This window comes from Malus domestica, chromosome 12 (assembly GCF_042453785.1).
Source record: "Malus domestica chromosome 12, GDT2T_hap1".
Lineage (NCBI taxonomy): Eukaryota > Viridiplantae > Streptophyta > Magnoliopsida > Rosales > Rosaceae > Malus > Malus domestica.
The window spans coordinates 17,538,438-17,557,439 of record NC_091672.1 but is presented as its reverse complement, the minus strand read 5'-3'; the positions used below and the strand labels follow the sequence as shown (position 1 = coordinate 17,557,439).

The window sequence follows — 19,002 nt, the reverse complement described above, 5'->3', positions numbered from 1 at the left end:
ACATTGTGTGCGTTGGTAATAAAAATTTGTTTCATGTCATGTTACCGACGCCTATATTTTATGGTCGCAAAATGTGCTTTTTACGACGGTTTTTTTGGGCCGTCGGAAAATCTTTGTCGGTAATGATTACTTTTGTTGTAGTGACATGTATGTTCTACTCCTTGACTGTGAACATCCTTTTGGATCACATCTAACCAATTCACTTTGAACCTATATATTCTCCTTCAAATATGATAAATAAGATAATGCATCAATACTCATCTTCATTAAAATTAAGCAAACAATAGTTAATGACATGAGAGTGCAACCTATTATCCCCCAAGTTATCAACAAAGCTGGCTTGTGATGATAATTCATCACTAAGAACGAATGGACATGGACGACAATCTGAGGAATAAAAAAAAAAGGAAGAATTGACAAGAGAGAAGGCAATGGAGGGAGGAAGAGGCAACGTAACGGACTCTAAAACAATAAAATTAGGGTTTAATTTATTTCATTTCATTTCATTTGATAAGAACATAAATCAAAACCGGTAGCTAAAACGTTACTTCAAGGCCTTGTTTGGTCGTCTCTAGGGATATGGATTAGAACGGGGAAGCCTACAAGTTGAAGGTAGATATTGAAGATAGTTGAAGAATGATCCCTACTATTTATCATGTTATCTCCCTTTCTCCTACCCTACCACCACTTTTCTAAAAATCGGCATAGGCGCCGCCTCCGTCCCGATTTTGGGCAAGGAGTTTGGAAAAATCGGCTAGAAGCTAGGCAGCCCTAGGCGGCGCCTAGGCGGTAGCTAGGCGGTCCTAGGGGTTTTATATTTTTTTTTTTATTAATTGTGTGCTTTTTTCTTTTTTGGTTTCATGGTGGTATACTTATGAAAATGGTGTACCTAATTTGCAAATGATGGATTTACTACAAGTTAATCCAGTACTTATGGAAATGGTGTACCTAATTTGCATATAGTTTTTTTTTAGGTGTAAATAGGCACTTAATTACAAGATATATAATAAATTTACATAAATCCCCCTAGGCCCCCTAGCCGTCTAAGCGCTAGGCCCATGCCCACCGCCCAACTAGCGCCTAGCGATTTTTAGAACCTTGCCTACCACCAATTTAAGTGGGATTGGGATTGGGATTGGAATTGGAATTGATAGGTTTTCTTTATGCTAGCCGGACCCAAGTAAGTTGGTTGGGGTGGACACAAGAGTTTTATATCTTCTTTTTGCTTGTAACATAACTTGAATTTCAATAGGGATCCCTAAGTATGGGTTGATAAGTTTAGAGATCAATCCAATCCACTTGGATTCGTTTCAATAATCTAGTCCAATATATAACAAAGGAGGACATCCGATATGCATCAAATATTAATTACCTTAGTATTGAAAAATAAATGAAACAAATCAAATTAATTATCCCTTAAGTAGTTAGTTAGTAAATAAATGAAATAAATACGAGGGGAGGGGAGTGTCACCATACCCCATAATTTGCTCTGGCTCATGTCGGCAAGGAAGCTGTTAGACTAGCAGCCCCATTGTGTTTTTTTGTTTGTTTCTCCGCACTAGACTGCCCCTGCAAGAAGGATAAAAGTGAGAACTAACAACAGACAAAGACAGAGAATCATATATCGGGGGAAAAGGAAAGCCCTAGCTAACTACTCAACTAGGGTTTGGTCGAAAGAGAAATACCCCAAACAATTGTTGCCCAGCCTCTTCTCTGCCGCCTTGAATGGTGTCCTCTCTCTCTCTCTTCTTCTCAGTAACAGCTGAAGGTTAAGCAGCAACTGAAGGTTAAGAGAGAGAAAGACCATTGCCAGGGGCGGCGCCCTCCTTTCCTCTGATAGAAACCTTGTTGTTAGGGTTAGGGGGCTTTGGTGGACTTGTTTTGTTTCTGGGTTTTACCGTTGGTTTTGTCTTTTTCTTTCTCTTTCTTTTAATTTTTATGATGTTGGTTCATTCGTTCCTTCTAACTTGTAAAGGCTCTTTCGTCTCCATTAATTTAAGGGAGTTTTAACGAAAAGCCCACGATATTGTTCACTTTAACGAAAAACCACATTTTTACACTAAAAAGTCAAACCTGGTACTATTCACTTTACCCTTTATTTTGTTATTATCATTAAAACTCAAAGTTTTCAAGTCCTCTTCATTAGTTTTCTTATTCAGACATCTCCTTTTTATCATCATTATTATTATTTTATGTTCAATCATACTTGTAAAACATACATTGCCAAGTCTGAGATTATGATTATCAACCCACATAAATTTATAAAAGAAAAACTAATGAAAATGGTTTGAAAACTTTGACTTTTAACGATAAGGACAAAATAAAAGGTAAGATGAATAGTACCAAGTTTAACTTTTTAATGTAAAAATGTGGTTTTTTGTTAAAATGAACAGTACCGCAGGCTTTTCGTTAAAACTCCCATTTATAAATGCTGTATTTTTATTTCATTTTTTTTTCCTTTTATAATGAATTGGATCGGAGGCACGCTTTCTTGGTTAAAAACCACCGCTGTAGTGGTAGTTTGGATGTACTTTGATTTTGGTTAATGCAAGATGGATGCATGATTTTGGCTCAACACGTAGTGTGTTTGTGTATAGTCACAGATAGCTAGATTCCTAAGCAACTAATTCAATCTCTGTGTTTGCGTTATACATCATTGAAAACGCACGCACCCACCCACGCACAGACAGATAGCTTCAACTATTAACAGAAATGTAGAAAGACACAGAAATGCAGAAAGAGCATGTATCGAAGAAGAAGAGAGAGAAGGGAAGAAGAGAAAGAGAGAAAGTAATTGATTACATTGATACTGAATTAATCTTTACAACTATGAGAATACAGTTTATATAGCCATCATAACTAGCTTACAACCTAAGCTATTTAACTAACTAATTTGATAACAGCCTAACTAACTATTGATGAGCTGGAATGATGAGGTGGACCGATATATTCAACATCCCCCCTCAATCTCAACTGGGTTTCCCAGTTGGAGATTGAATGAGTGCTTTGAGAAATGTAGAACTTAGGAAGTCCTTCTTGTCCATATACTCCTAGCTCTGCTGCTCCTCACCAATTAATCCTCCATGGCTTGCAAGCATTGAAAATTACTTAAGAACGATGCAATTTCATACTCATCCATCAACTTCCCAAAGAATTTCAGCCCCTCAAACTGATTTCTACACCTCTGTAGCTACTGTTTTCTTTTGCGATAAGGTACAACCACATATAGTTATCATCCTTTCAAACTTGCCAAAACTAAAACAGGTTGCTCATCCCATTATCATCACACATCACTTTTGCAGATAGAATATGAACAACTTTGCAGAATCTTGAACTAAGACACTCTTGGCAATCGGCCTTCTTGAGTGTACAATACCCAACAAACAATCAAACAATACCCAATAATGAATCAAAGATTCAATCTTTCAGCAATCTTTCAACAATGGCAATCGACCTTCAAATCCTACTAAACAATCTTTCTCTTAGAAGAAATGGCAATCGGCCTTCATATTCTTCTAAATCAGTTAATGTTCTACACACACTTCTGGCTATCGGCCTTTCTGAAGTGAAACATAAAAGGGAAATGGCTATCGGCCTCTCTATCCCAACAAACAGAAAACAACTTTCAGACAGCTTTATACTCCGGCAATCGGCCTTAAGGGAGTACAGCATACAATCATAGAGAACCCAATTAACAGACAATCTTTTAGACAACATAAAATCCCGGCAATCGACCTTAGGGAAATACAATCAACAATTTTATAGCAACTGAGAAATGGCAATTGGCCTTAAAGATTCTCAAATATGACATTCGACCTTGAACTCTTCACAAATCTTAAGTATACGGCGATTGGCCTTGACACTTCCGAAATTCCCAACAAAATTCTCAGTGAGACATTATCACAATAGTTGATATGCAGGAAAGAAAACTAGTAATCAGAAACAAAACCTGAGAACTTGAATCTTGAAACCCAGAAAACGCACTCGAACATCCAAGCTTGTACGAAGAAAAACTTGTTCACCCACAACGGAAGAGCAACAAATCACCAAGAACCGACCTCCAGCGATGACACACCTATACCAGAATCCTCGCAAACTCCGGCAATTGGCTGACACAAATTATCAAACACCTGGAGCGCACAGATCTTCATCACCAACGAAAACTCCATAGACAAGTATCGAAGCCTCCCAAGAACAGCAAAACATCATCATCAACCTTACACAAAGATCAGCTACCCATCAGAGGTACTACAGCGGAAGTCAAAAGATCATCCATGGCGATGATACCATATTAACAGAAATGTAGAAAGACACAGAAATGCAGAAAGAGCATGTATCGAATAAGAAGAGAGAGAAGGGAAGAAGAGAAAGAGAGAAAGTAATTGATTACATTGATACTGAATTAATCTTTACAACTATGAGAATACAGTTTATATAGCCATCATAACTAGCTTACAACCTAAGCTATTTAACTAACTAATTTGATAACAGCCTAACTAACTATTGATGAGCTGGAATGATGAGGTGGACCGATATATTCAACATCAACCACCACCGGCTGCAGTCTCCGTCCGTCAAGTACAGCCACTGTAACAAAATTCTATTCTCGACGTCCACCCGCCCGCCAACCTGCAGTTTGAGATATAAACTGATGGAATGACCTCCTCCTATCCTCCTCGGCAAGGAAATCCAACAATTTGAGAAAAAACTGATTTGCAAACGTGGTGGAATTTGTCTCTTCCACGTTTGATTTCTAAATTGTACAATATTACTATTTTGTCCCTATTTTGTTGGGTAGTTGTTAATTATTTTCTCTATCAAAATGAGTACATAATTGAAATATTAAAAGCTTCACCTATTTGAGATTCTCACTTTATATATATACTAGCCTCTCAGCACGTACTAACGTGCGTGCGAGAGGTATTTTTACATCACGGGCGCTACGCGCCCCTAAAGGTGTATTGTGTTAGTTTTTCCCATTGTAATTGTCAAGATATATTTTAAATGTATTGTGCAAAGAGGAACTCTTTTTTTATCATGCATATCCTAAAAAGTTATCAAATTTTTCATTTTTACTTTGCGTAAAGTAATGATTTAAATGGTATTCATGCAATTGTCAAACAACATGAGATTTTGGATGCAAGTTCCTACCTACCTAAAGTTCATAAACAATAGTAAGTAGATGTGAATAAAAAAAAGAGTAGATGAAAACATTAAGTACTCGTAGCAAAATACAAAACAACTTAAATGTTAAAATATAAAACCTACATCACAATATGTACATTTTTCACAATACCCATAAAGTCTATATGTCATTGTTTCTTTTGGTATGAAAATTGACATCAATGCTGCAATTTCCACCCATTTATTCCTGATTAACGCTTCAAATGTGCATTGCCAATCTACAAACAATAGTGAGAAAATTAAAAATCAAATAAAAAGAGTTAAATGATAAGTGAGAAATGCATATTGAAATGTTATTGTTAATAAAGTTGTTACCTATTAGGAATCACCATAATTAGCTGGAATGAAGCAAGACTTCTTTGTATACTACATTCCGTGTAAATACACCTTGTTGGCCGACTATGGAGCCATTTTTTACTAACACAGTTGTGGTTGACTTTGAGACCCCCCTCGATAAAGCCACATATAATTGTCCGTGACTAAAGACGTGATCTGGAAGGTAAACGCCTACATGTGGTATTGTCTGACCTTGAGATTTGTTTATAGTGATAGAGAAACTTAGTTTCACTGGAAACTGCTTTCTTGTAAGTTCAAATGGAAGCCCAGCAATATCAGTACTTTTGAGAGGGATTCTTGGTAAGAAAACTCTGGATCCGGCAAATTGTCCAGTTAGAATTTCAACATCAATAAGATTTCGGTAAGAACCACGACACAATAATCTTGTACCATTACACAATCCCAATTTCGGATCAATATTCCTTAAAAGCATGATTGGAGCACCTCTTTTCAGAGTTAACTTGTGCGGATGCAAACCACCAAGTGAGATTGAATTCAAGAACTCTGGTTGATACAAATTCCTTTCATCATCCTCAACTGAATCAAATGAATACATTGTCTCTTCTAAACCTGGAAACATATTCATTATCTTTTTATTTAACATATCAACGTCTTCATTTGTAGGAGTTACCACTGCCCTTTCAACCATGTAGGTTGCATCATTCATATGATCCTCTAAGTCAGGGAAGATTTTGGCAATTAATTGATTAATGGAATGCTCACTCTCCCATGGTATCACCATGCATTCATATAGTTTTACCATATCATCCATAATAACATCTTCATTCCCATCACCAACACGAAGTAAAAATTCTGAAAATTCACGATCATTTATGGATCTCATGTTTTGTTTGAGTTTTAAAATCTTTACCTGTGACCAAAATGATGCCTTAACAACACTTGCTTGGATTAGTTCAGACTTGGTTCCTTTCCGGATAACAGGAAGAACTTGTCGAAAATCTCCCCCAAATATCATTATTTTCCCCCCAAATGGTAAGTCAATATCTATTAGGTCTCTGAACGTTCGATCGAGTGCTTCAAATGCATGACGATGCGTCATTGTTGCTTCATCCCAAATAATTGCCTTTGCCTTTTGTATTAGCTTTGCTAAATCAGATTGCTTACCAATCGAACACATCGATGATGCATCAAGACTAAGTGGTATCTTGAATTTAGAATGTGTTGTCCTCCCACCAGGCAATATCGTAGCTGCTATTCCAGATGATGATGTTGCTAATACTATGTGCCCCAACCTTCTCAAGCTTGCTAACAATGCGCGATATAAGTAAGTTTTTCTAGTTCCACCAGGACCATCCACAAAAAAAGTTGCATTCTCTGATCGTTGAACTGCACCCATTATTATGTTAAACGCACTTCTTTGGTCATCATTTAAATGTTCAATTGCATCAAGATCTTGTTGTGGAATACCTATGGATATCTCATCTTTAATACATCTTGTCATTCCTGAACTTGATTCATTTCCTCTTGTCATTTGGGGCAAATCAAACTCGTTTATACTCTTATTAAATTGAACCAAAAGTATGTTCAACTCACGTAAGAGTCTGTTGGTAGCAAGTGTGGGAGTTATGTTAGTCATGGAAACATAATCTTCTATCATGAATGGATAGAACTCATCCCATAACCCTCGAACACCAATTGGTGCATAATATACCAATATGGTGACGAATAATCTTCTTAAAGCCGACGGCATTTGAATTGTGGAGGCATCTAGCATACATTGTCGAATACTGTCATCTCTTTCTAACAAACCTCGTTGTTCTGCTGCCTGCTTAAATGTTGGATGCAAAACCCCATTAACTGTTCTCAAGTTTGTGAAAGATGTTGGTCCTCTAACATGATTAAGAAGAATCCGAAGGTAAAAATTTTCACCTTCAGCAGGTGAAACTGCATATATTCGTCCAATAACCTTGTTACGATTCATTCTTTTAGACCACTTTCTTTGAGCTTGAATCCATCTGTAATGTGATGGGATTTCCATGTATACGTACCGTCGCGCTTCTGCATCCACATGATTAAGTGTAAAAAATTCAGTTAACATTGTCTTTCTTGTACTCTCATCATGTAGAATATTTATTATGCTCTCGTCGGCACGAAACTGAACTTGGTGTATATTAGGAAGATGTATTTGCAATCGCTCAACAGATGGGTAAATTCGATTAATAATGAACTTGAATATCTTCCATAATGCCTCTGGTGCGCAAACCCATCTTGCATCCTGAAACTGCTTTATTTCATCGTATTCAGGGTCTGATTGCACTTCGATTGTCACTCTATCTGGGCCTTTGTAAACATACTTATATAAGTACTTGACACTTTTTATGCTTGCACAAATTTCAACATTGATATGACAATCATACCTTAACAGCAACCATGGATTATATGGAATGACCCAACTATTATCAACCATTATGTTTCCTTGTCGATCAAGAGAGAAGAGCAATCGATTTCCTCGCCTTTGATAAATTGGATACGAATCATTCCCTTGAACAGTGTCTGGTGCAAATGGTTTGGGATACTTTCTCTTACAGCTCCCATTTTTCATACATGAAGATTGAGAATTATGAATCCCACACGGGCCATGAATCATATGCTTTAACACCACATTGTAAAGTTGAGGCTCTACGTCTTCGTTTGGTATTTCAGCTCTAACAATTCGGTCATACTCATCTGGGTTATTGATCTTATCATTTTCATCTAACACCACCAGCATATGCACATGTGGAAGACCACGTTTCTGAAACTCAATAACGTATGCGTAGGCAACAACATTGCCCAGTACCCCCTTTTCAATGATGTCTTCTTTTAGTTGCTCAAGTTTTGCACGAAATACTCTAGTAAGTAAGTCAGGACGATCTTGTAGAGTTTGTCCAGCGAGTAATTCACTTTTGATTTCTTCCCAACTTGGGTTACATGTCATGGTAATAAAAAGATCTGGCTTTCCGAATCTTTGAACCAGAGTCATTGCATCTTGATATCGTTGGTACATGTCACGTGGGCTTCCAACAAATGATGATGGTAAAATAATTCTACGCCCAATGCTACCTGTTAATTTTTTATTTTCAATTAACTATATATATTGTACAGATTTTGAACAAAGTTATATTTTAAATAACGATAACTGAAATGATATATATACCTGCATTGTGTTGACCTGCATTTAAAGAGTCTTGAAGTCCTTTATAGAGATCCGCTCTAACTGTGGCTTGATTAGAACGCAGCCATCGAAGTTTTTGTGATTCAATTTTAATGTAGTTATCTACAGCATATTGTTGCAAGAGACGCCCACCTCGAAGCAAAAGTGATGATCCATTATGGCGTATCTGCAGAAGCAAATTTCATATATTGCTTTTAATATGGGAATCATCATTCATTTGTATATATTGGGAGAAGCCCAGTTTGGTGAAGCATTCGAAAATACCAAGAATGCCCTCATTTCATACATAAAGCACACGGATAACCGCTCACAAAAAAAGGGTCAAATTCGTAAATATGTTACTATTTATAAATCATTTACAAGTTGAAAAACAAAATTATCCACTGCAAACAATATATGCACCCATCACAACAATGACAATATGAATCACTAGATGAAAACACATACACTTTAAATTCTTTATCATCCCTTAAATTAATCATCCTATAACTACTTCGTCACATTCTATCTTTCTGCTATACAGAAAACAAGAAGTAAATAAATAAATAAATAAAGGAAAAAAATACTTTAGAATGGCACGAAGCCACGAACTCTTAACAGCAGTTGCAGCGGTTGCAAACTGCAGAGATGGAACTCTCCACAGCAGTTGCAGACTTGCAGTTGCAAACTGCAAAGATGTAACTCTCCACAGAACTTGCATCGGTTGCAAATTGCAGAGATGGAACTGCCATATACTGCACGTTTAAAGTGAGCAACGGGTCACTCCATCCCTGCAAACAGGAGAGAAATTCAAACAGTCGCTCATGTTGAAAGGTAATCTTGCTTCTAGAATGGCCGGTGCATGCATTGAAAATGCTAGACAATTCTAGCATGAATATGGCATGTGTTCATTATGTTCATAAGCAAAGTCTATGTTGGTGGGCTACTTTAAGAGAATCAAGAATAATGGCTAGGATGATTTCACACTTGGTATTCACACTTGGTATGGTTGGTTATGCTTGCCTATAAATATAGGTAAGTGTGTTGTAATGTAAGATATAAGAAGAAGAAAAGAGAAGTGAGAAAGAAGAAGAAGAAGTAAGAGAGACAAGAAGGCTCTCTAAAGTGAGAATAAGTAGAAGAAGCATTCATAGCTTCCAAGAGTGTTTGAGTGATTTCTCTTGTATTAGTTTGTGTGAGAATAAGAAAAGTTTTGAGTGTTACCTTGAATATTCTTTTTCTCTTGCCTATCAATTTCCGCTGTGTTATATTCTTATTTGTGAGATAGACATCTCCAAAGTAGAGAAGTGTTTTAAAACCCAACAGCTCAGTGTACCAAAACGCATCATTCTCCGCTGCCCTCATCACCAATAGTCTCCAGCCTTCTAAGCATTCAGTCATCTGAATCTTCTCTCACTTCTGCCTCCGCCGTCGCCTTCATTACCATGTCCTCCAGGTACCCAAGAATTTATTCACTTCAGTGTCCTATATAATCCAATCATCGTCGTCTTCATCAAAGAGTTTCCTAAATATTGTCGAATTAGATAACTTAAAGCTTTTGTTTGCTTGCGTCACCGTCACGGGGAGCTTTCAGTGTGTGTTTAATCAAGTTGATGGCACAAATGGCAAAACACGAAAACCTTCCGATCCCAACCAATTCACGATACCCTCAAAGCCGTCTACGGCCACTCATCCCAACTCGACAAGGCCCAGCTCTTCGCTCGCTCTTCAGGTGGGTCCTCTTTATCTCTATCTTTGGGGTTTTTTTTTTTTTTCAATTTTCGATTTTGTGCGTGTGTTTGAGTTTTTTACCGGACGGTGGATTCAAGGAAAGTGAACTTGACCAGAGAGCACATAGACTATGAGGGCTACTCGGTGCTGCTGTTGGCCATACGATAGGACACCATTGTCGCAATTCGGAAGCACAAACGACGACAGAGACGCCGAGAAAGTTCTCATAATTTCCAATGGTCAACAAGAAGTACCAAATTTGTACTTAGCCCACCGACCCTACCCAGGTAGTAAATTGTTTGACTTAATCATCATTCATTTAACTATAATGTTATCCCAATTGACATCCGAGTTCAATTTCGGTCTAAGTTTTTTTAGGAAATTGAACGAAATTGAGAATCACAAATGGGGGCCTTATTTCATTTGGATCATCTTTGGAAACGTTCAAATACTTCTACAATCCATTACTGGCCTACTGATCTCAATGTCAATAAGGTATGAAACAACGTCATGAATTTGTTGTTAACCTTTCAGCTATGCATTCATTTTGCTGAACGTTAAAGACTGGAACTTTTTGTTAGTGTATAGCAATATATTGTATGATTTATTTAATTTGGGTTTGGGAAATTTGGTTGGGTAGTTGTTAATTATTTTCTCTATCAAAATGAGGACATAATTGAAATATTAAAAGCTTCACCTATTTGAGATTCTCACTTTATATATATATATAGATGATGTTCGTTCGTTGGATCGTTCCTTCTAACTTGTAAAGGCTCTTCCATTATTTTATGTTCAATTATACTGTAAAACATACATTGCCAAGTCTGAGATTATAATAATCAACCCACATAAATTTATAAATGCTGTATTTTTATTTCATTTTTTTTCTTCCTTCTATACTGAAATCGGATCGGAGGCATGTTTTCTTGGTTAAAAACAACCGCTGTAGTGGCAGTTTGGATATACTTTGATTTTGGTTATTTGCAACATTTTGTTCCGTTCAAGCCTCTGCCATCTGTTGTTAATGCAAGATGGATGCATGATTTTGGCTCAACACGTACTGTGTTTGTGTATAGTCACAGATAGCAAGATTCCTAAGCAACTAATTCAATCTGTGTTTCTGTTATACATCATTGACAACGCACGCACACACAGCTTCAACCACCACCAGCTGCAGCCTGTTGGGATTTAAAAGACTTCTCTACTTTGGAGATGTCTATCTCACAAATAAGAATGTAACACAGCGGAAATTGATAGGCAAGAGAAAAAGAATATTCAAGGTAACACTCAAAACTTTTCTTATTCTCACACAAACTAATACAAGAGAAATCACTCAAACACTCTTGGAAGCTATGAATGCTTCTTCTACTTATTCTCACTTTAGAGAGCCTTCTTGTCTCTCTTACTTCTTCTTCTTCTTTCTCACTTCTCTTTTCTTCTTCTTATATCTTACATTACAACACACTCACCTATATTTATAGGCAAGCATAACCAACCATACCAAGTGTGAATACCAAGTGTGAAATCATCCTAGCCATTATTCTTGATTCTCTTAAAGTAGCCCACCAACATAGACTTTGCTTATGAACATAATGAACACATGCCATATTCATGCTAGAATTGTCTAGCATTTTCAATGCATGCACCGGCCATTCTAGAAGCAAGATTACCTTTCAACATCCCCTCTTAATCTTGCTTGTGACGCCGATTGAGTTTCTCAGTCTGATAAAGACTTTTTGCTTAAGTGGCTTAGTGAATATGTCTGCAATTTGGTCTTGAGACTTCACGTATTCCACTTGCACATCCTTTCTTGCAATGCACTCTCTTATGTAGTGATAGCGGGTATCTATGTGCTTGCTCCTGTCATGAAATACTGGATTTTTTGCTAGAGCTATTACAGACTTATTGTCGACATAGATCTCTGTTGGTTCTTCTTGTGGCATGCTTAATTCTGTCAGCAAGTTTCTCAGCCAAATTACATGACAAACACATGCGGTAACAGCTACGTATTCAGCTTCACATGTAGATAGTGTGACAATCGGTTGCTTCTTCGACATCCATGTGAATGCAGTGTCTCCAATGAAGAACACAAATCCAGTAGTGCTTTTTCTATCGTCAGAATCTCCTGCCCAATCACTGTCGCTATATCCAACAAGTTTGTAGTTACTAGAACTTGAATAGAACAAGCCAAAGTTAATAGTACCTTTAAGGTATCGAAGAATTCTTTTGGCAGTCTTCAAGTGTGTAGTTGTGGGATTCTCCATGTAGCGACTGACTAATCTGACGACATAGAGAATGTCTGGTCTTGTGCATGTCAAGTAGCGCAAGCTTCCAACTAGACTCTTGAAAAATGTTGGATCTACACTTTCTCCTTCATCATGCTTGGTTAGTTTGACTCCACACTCCACTGGCGTGCTTATGGGCTTGCAGTCGTGCATTTTGAACTTTTTCAGTATCTCATTTGTGTAGCTTTCTTGGGAGATGAAAATGCCTTCTTCGCTCTGCTTAACTTTAATGCCTAGGTAGTATGCCATTAGCCCGATGTCCGTCATCTCAAATTCTTTGGTCATCACTTTCTTGAACTCTTCAAACATGCTTGGATTACTCCCAGTGAAGATTAGATCATCCACATATAAGCACACAATCAAAATATCTCCATCTTTGACTTTGACGTAAAGAGCATGTTCATGAGGGCACTTGGTGAAGTTGTTTTCTTGGAAGTACTTGTCGATGCGACTATTCCATGCTCTTGGCGCTTGTTTTAACCCATAGAGGGCTTTCTTCAGCTTCAGAATCTTGTCTTCATGCCCTTTGATTTCATAGCCTGATGGTTGCTGAATGTAGACTTCTTCTTCAAGGACTCCATTTAGGAAGGCGGACTTCACATCCATTTGTTGAATCTTCCATTTGTTTTGAGCTGCCAAAGAAATTAGCAATCGTATCGTTTCCAAACGAGCAACAGGTGCAAATACCTCATCATAGTCGATTCCGGCTCTTTGACTATAACCTTTCGCCACTAGTCTCGCCTTGTATCTTTCGACCTCTCCGTTGGCATTTTTCTTTGTCTTGTACACCCACTTGACTCCGATGGCTTTGTGTCCTTTTGGAAGAACAGTGAGTTCCCATGTTTCATTTTTCTCGATTGCTTCGATTTCTTCATCCATTGCTTTCCTCCACTTAGTATCTTGTACTGCTTCTTGGAAGTCGACTGGTTCACAATCAGCAAAGAGACAGAAAAGTGTAGGATTATCAAGTCTTTCAGCTACCTCATAGAGATCTCGTATACTTCTTGTGCGTGGTACTTCTCTTTCATTTAGGCTCCCACTTGATGATGTTGATGCTGGTGAATTGCCACGATTGGTTGATATTGGTGAAGTAGGTGGAGTAGTGGATTTTTGTTGAACCTCTCTTGCTTGCTCCATCGTCCCTTGTTCATTCTCTTCTTCAAATTGAGGAAAGAAATGAAGATCTCCTGCATGCGGGGCCAAAATCTCATTCTTCTTCTTCGTCGAACGTCACGTCTCGACTGATCACCGTCTTTCCATTGTTTGGATTATACAACTTGTAGCCTTTTGAATTTGAGTCATAGCCGATGAAGATGAACTTCTCACTTTTGTCGTCGAGTTTGGCTCTCCTCTCATCTGGTACATGTACATGGGCTATGCTTCCAAAAACTCTTAGATGAGAGATACCTGGTTTTCTTCCACTCCATGCTTCTTGCGGAGTCTTTCCCCACACACTTCTTGTTGGAGATCGATTGGATAGGTAGACAGCACATGCTACAGCTTCTGCCCATAACTCCTTAGGCAATCTCTTGCTTTTGAGCATACTTCGAGCCATGTCGAGGATAGTTCGATTTTTTCTTTCCGCCACACCATTTTGTTGAGGGGATCTTGGAACTGTCAAAGGTCGACGAATTCCATTGGCTTCACAAAATTCTTGAAATTTCTTTGAAGTGAATTCTCCTCCTCGATCAGATCTCATGGCTTTGATCTTGTAACCACTCTCTTTTTCTACGGCGGCTTTGAACTTCTTGAATGCTCCAAAGACTTCTGATTTCTGCTTCAAGAAATAAACCCAGGTTTTTCTTGAAAAATCATCAATGAAGAGAAGGAAATAATTATTTTTACCCAAAGAGCTTGGTTTTATAGGACCGCACACATCGGTGTGAATGAGCTCAAGTGGCTTCTGGGCTCTTGTGGTCGACTCCTTTGGAAAGCTTTTCCTGAATTGTTTTCCAAGTAAGCATCCTTCACAAACTTGATCAGGGTGGCTGATGCACGGTAATCCTCTCACCATCTCCTTCTTAGATAATAACTCCAATCCCCCGAAGTTAAGATGCCCAAAACGAAGATGCCAAAGCCAAGATATGTCTTTGTAACATATCTTGAGACACTTTGCAACATCGTTTTGAATGTTCATGGGAAACATCCTATTTTTTGACATTTTCGCCTTGGCAATTAATCTTCCTTTGTCATCTCTAAGAAAAAGGATATAATTTTTTGTATGAAAATCATAACCTTTTTCTAAGAGTTGACCCAAACTCAAAATGTTGCTTTTCATATTGGGCACGTAGTAGACATTTGAAATTAATTGGTGACCGCCATTTTCAAGGGGAATAAGGATGTTACCTTTTCCTTTTACGGGTATTTTGGATTCGTCTCCAAAAGAAACGTTGTCACTCACTGATTCATTGAGCTCTACGAACACGCTTCTTTTTCCACACATGTGGTTGCTGGCGCCGGTGTCAAGATACCATGTATAGTCTTGGTCTCCATCATTGTTCTTGCATGCTAGTAGCATAACGCCATTCTCTTCTTTATCTTCTTTCACATAATTGACCTTCTCATCAAGTCTGTTGTTTGGAGCTCTACATTCCCAAGCATAATGCCCGAACTTTTGACAATTATAGCATTGAACTTGAGATTTTTCATACCTCAAGTTTGAGCGTCCTCTCCCACGACCTTTTGTTGAGCTTTCTCCTCTTTCGTAGTTGCTATGGTTGTTGAAGTTCCAACTGCGTCCACGTCCATGTCCACGTCCGCGACCTCGGCCACGACTTCTTCCGTACTGGCTTCTCTCGTTGTCGAAGCTTTCTTCTTTCTTCTTTGGCTGAATATGTATCTTGAGGAGCTGCTCATCATTCCCTTGCCTCTTCTTATGTTTCTCTTCATATGCTTGTAGCGAACCCATTAATTGCTCTATACTGATTTCTTCCAAGTCTTTAGTTTCTTCAATTGTCACGACAATGTGCTCGAACTTGGGGTCCAACGAGCGTAGTATCTTCTCCATAATTCTAACATCTTCTAATTTTTCACCGTTTCTTTTTAATTGATTGGAAACGGCTACACTCTTGAGAAGTAATCGGAGATTGATTCAGACCCTTTCATTTGTAAAGATTCGAACTCACCTCTTAATACTTGAAGACGAACCTTTTTCACTTGTTCGGCTCCTTTGTAAGAGGTTTGAAGCTTCTCCCATGCTTGCATGGTGGAGGTTGCACTTGAGACCTTCTCAAAACCATTGTCATCTAATGCTTGGTAGATGAGGTAGAGAGCCTTCTTGTCTCTCTTTCTTGAATCTTTCAAACTCTCCTTCTGGGGTTGGGACAAAGTAGCTTCATCTTCTGGCTCAGTGTAGCCTTTCTCCACGACTTCCCATACATCATGTGCTCCCAAAAGGGCCTTCATTTTGATATACCAATTATCGAAGTTGTTGTTGTTGAGCACTGGAACTTGGAAAGCTGCCATAGCATTGTTAGCCATGGCTCTGATACCACTTTGTTGGGATTTAAAAGACTTCTCTACTTTGGAGATGTCTATCTCACAAATAAGAATGTAACACAGCGGAAATTGATAGGCAAGAGAAAAAGAATATTCAAGGTAACACTCAAAACTTTTCTTATTCTCACACAAACTAATACAAGAGAAATCACTCAAACACTCTTGGAAGCTATGAATGCTTCTTCTACTTATTCTCACTTTAGAGAGCCTTCTTGTCTCTCTTACTTCTTCTTCTTCTTTCTCACTTCTCTTTTCTTCTTCTTATATCTTACATTACAACACACTCACCTATATTTATAGGCAAGCATAACCAACCATACCAAGTGTGAATACCAAGTATGAAATCATCCTAGCCATTATTCTTGATTCTCTTAAAGTAGCCCACCAACATAGACTTTGCTTATGAACATAATGAACACATGCCATATTCATGCTAGAATTGTCTAGCATTTTCAATGCATGCACCGGCCATTCTAGAAGCAAGATTACCTTTCAACACAGCCTCCGTCCGTCGAGTACAGCCACTGTAACAAAATTCTATTCTCGACGTCCACCCGCCCGCCAACCTGAATATTCGGCATCGCCATTGCCAGCCATGTAAGGAAACATCACGTATTAATACAATCAAAGTGATGCTCGGCATCATTACTAACGCATGCGTATGATGAGATTGAGATTCCATACCTTCACCAACCCTTTTTCATAATTCTTTAGTAAATTTAAAGCATTCAATGCCCTACCGCTAACACCTACGCTATTTACTCTACTTAAAAGTATGCTACTCAAAAGACACCCTTTCTACACAGCAGCAGAACTATGGAATATGACTGACAGGATCAAGTAAAGCTACTTGAATCAAATATAATTTTACTAGCACTACAGGACATGAGGAGACGCACAGGAGAACTACCTGGAAGCACCATTGCAAAAGCCTGATCCAGAGGTTAACTCTTCAAATAAAGCATCAGAAACATATGAGAGCAACCGACTGATCATCCATGTATACCACCTTGCACCCGTGCCATTTGTACTGTTCTTACTCTTTCCATGAAACCTTGCCATGCTCCCATCAATTCCAATGGTTGACATTCTACAGACTTCATATTGCACCACTTCCTAAGCAAAATAAAATATGCATTGCATGAAATGATGATTCACACCCATCGCCATGCTCGTTGGCAAGTTCCGTCTCAGCATCCCAGATTTATAGAAACGAAGCATCCGACTGTAATTCCTGCTCAAATCAATAGTGGAAGATTAAAGTAAACACAATGTCTAAATGCCAACAAAGTCCATGACAAACCTTCACACAGAAGGTTGAAGATTATTGAAAGGAATTATCAATTTGACGAAAGAAAGAGCTAAACCCTCAACGATTCTGATGCCCAATTGGCGAAAATCTAAGTTCTAGTCATTCCCAATAAACACAATACATCCAAAATCTAACCACCTCACGAAAAAAAAAAAACTCATATTGGACAGAGAAAAAAAAATTATGAAACAAATATCAGTAGCTAAATTGATATACAATAAAACATATTTTCAATAAACATCTAGAGACCTTACCAAAGTAAGCCATCAACACTCGACAGATGAAAATGCCGTGCTAAATAAAGACCCCTCCCTTCTTGCATGATCAGTATTACCCTCCCTTCTTGCATACACTCCAAATAGCAATACATCCTATTTGTGTATAGTGCCAAAATAGACAAGATCAGGAATACTATCATACAAATCCAGTAGTCAGTAAGAAAAGGTTCTCTATAGAGCATGTCAGAAGGTGCAATAATTTATTTTCGCGAATTGACACACTTCTCACACGTGCTACACCAGGTATCGATGCATTATTGGTACATAAATGTACGCAGATCTTTATGAAAACTTCGCCTAAATAAGCAAAAAGAAAGTTCAAGGTCAGACGTTGTAACAATCATGACTTAGTATGCTGCTACAACAGATAACCAACAAAACTTCATTGCCCATATGTGCGAGAATTAATGGCGACAATCAGAAAGGCTTTAAGTAAAAGCAACCTATTTCCTAATATGAACCAACAAAACTGCATTGCCCAATACATTGGAGAACTAATAATGACCATCATAAAGGCTCTAATTAGAAAAGTATCATTTAAGTGTTGCATCGTCCCATATAAACAGGGACAACATTGAACCGGACCAGTAGAAGATTACTGATTTCACTTCAGAATAGTTAAAAAAATATAAACTTATTTTTTTTGAGTAATTATGCAATCAAACTCTTCTATTTACTTTCTTGCTCATCCATGGTATCACAAAGTGGAGCACCACTGGCAAAGGATTAAACACTGCCCCAAACATCAAAATTCAAGGCATGCCTAACCAATGAGGTTGCATGCACAGATCCTCACACATGTGGGGAACGACTCTATTGTGTAAATCACAAACACATTGTACGCTGTGAGGCAGTGAAAAAGGACTTCCTTGATTCATCGATGTTTAAGCTAAAAAGAAATTTGTAAGCTTATAAGCAAGCAAGACATCGATATTTCAAAATCCCATGACTTTCGGCAAGTACTTACTAAATCTTAAGTCCGTATAACAACTCAAAACATTTTGTATTGCACCAAGAGAAAAAGCTAGCAATCATACCTCAGCTAACCCAGCAATAATGACTTTGATCGACACAAAGGTCCGAATCTAATCAACGATAACAAAAAATCACACCTGCTAAAATCAATCCAATACCTGTTTCACAATCACAAAATGTGTTAAAACCTGAGATGGATGAAAAAGCAAAGACGAAGCATTCAAGAGATTAAGGCATTAAAATAATTAG

At 38.0% G+C, this 19,002-nt stretch overlaps 1 long non-coding RNA gene across 2 annotated transcripts; it reads right to left on the bottom strand.

Moving 5' to 3' along the window:
* Positions 1 to 1,772: 1,772 nt before the first annotated feature.
* Positions 1,773 to 17,384, bottom strand: LOC139190045 (uncharacterized). Of its 2 annotated transcripts, XR_011574031.1 has the most exons (4): positions 17,099 to 17,384; positions 16,678 to 16,754; positions 2,669 to 2,700; positions 1,773 to 1,926 (listed from the first exon to the last, which is right to left on the bottom strand). It is a non-coding gene; the product is annotated as an uncharacterized lncRNA (long non-coding RNA). The 2 variants fall into 2 exon arrangements; XR_011574032.1 differs by lacking the exons at positions 1,773 to 1,926; positions 2,669 to 2,700 and adding an exon at positions 11,509 to 11,583 and having other exon boundaries at positions 16,688 to 16,754.
* Positions 17,385 to 19,002: the final 1,618 nt, after the last annotated feature.